Source organism: Pteropus medius, unplaced genomic scaffold (assembly GCF_902729225.1).
Source record: "Pteropus medius unplaced genomic scaffold, Ma_sr-lr_union100, whole genome shotgun sequence".
Lineage (NCBI taxonomy): Eukaryota > Metazoa > Chordata > Mammalia > Chiroptera > Pteropodidae > Pteropus > Pteropus medius.
Genome location: NW_024352784.1, coordinates 9,998,122 through 9,999,810, shown reverse-complemented (window position 1 = coordinate 9,999,810; position 1,689 = coordinate 9,998,122). Strand labels below are relative to the sequence as shown.

General features: G+C 30.8%; 1 non-coding gene across 1 annotated transcript; it reads left to right on the top strand.

Annotated features, from left to right (window-relative positions):
• The first annotated feature begins 218 nt into the window (after positions 1 to 218).
• LOC120590688 (U6 spliceosomal RNA) lies at positions 219 to 322 on the top strand. Its single transcript, XR_005649745.1, has one exon. It is a non-coding gene; the product is annotated as a U6 spliceosomal RNA (small nuclear RNA).
• The last annotated feature ends 1,367 nt before the right edge of the window (positions 323 to 1,689 follow it).

The following is a 1,689-nucleotide window of genomic DNA, read 5'->3' as shown; positions in this document are numbered from 1 at the left end:
ATTTTTCTCATCTTTAAGGCTTAGATCATACCTTATTTACTAAATAATATATGTTCAATAAACATTCTTTTGTTTGGTTCTTTTTATTATAACAATTGCCACTGTAGTGACTTCTCTAACTTTTCATCTGTCCATGGGGACACGTCTACCATCCACTTAGGAACTTGCCTGTAATTTTTTAAATTTAAAACTTGTTTACAAGTCAATTAGCCTCGGGTGTTTACTTCGGAAGTCATGTAGTAATATTAGATCAATAATGAGAAAATTAGCGTAGCTCTTGATAAAGAATGATGAACAGGCTTATGAAGTTATCCAGAATTTTAATGAAATGAATGGAATTCTCATTCACTTTTATAATTTTGATATAAATGCCTGGTAAAATAATGAGACACCTTTAGTTGTCTTGACATACTGGCAAATATTAACACATTTGAGAAAAAGGTAATGGTGACAAGGTTGTAGGTAAACAAATAAGCACTCAGAATCTTTGTCAGCAGGATTGAGACTTGGTTCAACACCTTTGGAGCAGGGGGATAAGGTGTGACAATCTGACTGGAAAGGGACCCAGGACTTATGTGTTGAAGCTATGCTTGCCAGACAGATATGATATTTTTACTTAGATTTTATGTTTATGTGAGGACATGAGGACACTGGAAAAAAGGGACTTGTTTGATAACTGAACAGCAGACTTTTTAAAATAAAGGTATCTATGCTTATTTGGAGTAAATTGGTATGGGAGAAAATGGGTAATGGAGATTTTTGAATTTCTGAATGGACTGCCTGCAATACAGTCATGTTTTAAAAATGCCACTGATTTGAGGATAACTTGTCAGTTTCTGTCAAAAATTAAAATGCACAGACCTTTTAACCCAGCAACTTCACTTTGTCCTATAGATATACATACGATAATGTCCCCCAGATGCATAAAAAAGATACTTTTGGCAATGTTACTTGTAACAATAAAATAGTAGAAAATAAATGCCTAATAATTTGGTCTGATTAAATATTATTATTATGGAACATTTAGAAATTCTTATGTAGTAAAATTAGATCTATATATACTGGAAGCATCTCTAAGATAAAGTGAACATACAAACCCACCTACAAAACAAAAATAAAAATAAAGTCTACAACAGAATACATACTTCTTATTTTTATAATATTATATGTAGAGAGAAAGACATACATATGCATACATACATATAGATTTGTATACTTACGCAAATATTAATTGTCTAGTATGTGCTATAAAGGGGAAAAGGACAGAAAATACTTTAAAGGATACTAAAATCTATTAATAGGAGTTTGGGGCAGAGGATCCAAAGTGGAAGGAAGATCTGCTTTTCCCTGAGCTCCTGTTAAAATTTATTTTCATTATGTATATTTAAAAAGATAATAAACAATTTTAAAACATTCAGTTTAGAGACAAATGCTTTAAAAATCAAAACAAGATTCAATAAGTAGAAATGTTTTAGTTTCTAGCATCAACACTCATCCTACTGTTGACCAATTTAATACAAACATGTTGAAATTATACTATGTATGGTCCCAGTATTAGACTTACTCCTATTTAAAAAACAAAACATATCTCTTTATATTCCACTAACTTTCAAAATAACAGGCCTACCAAGACAGATTTAAAGTCAGTGAAATATACATGGCAAATTTGGGATTCCATGAAGTTAAAAT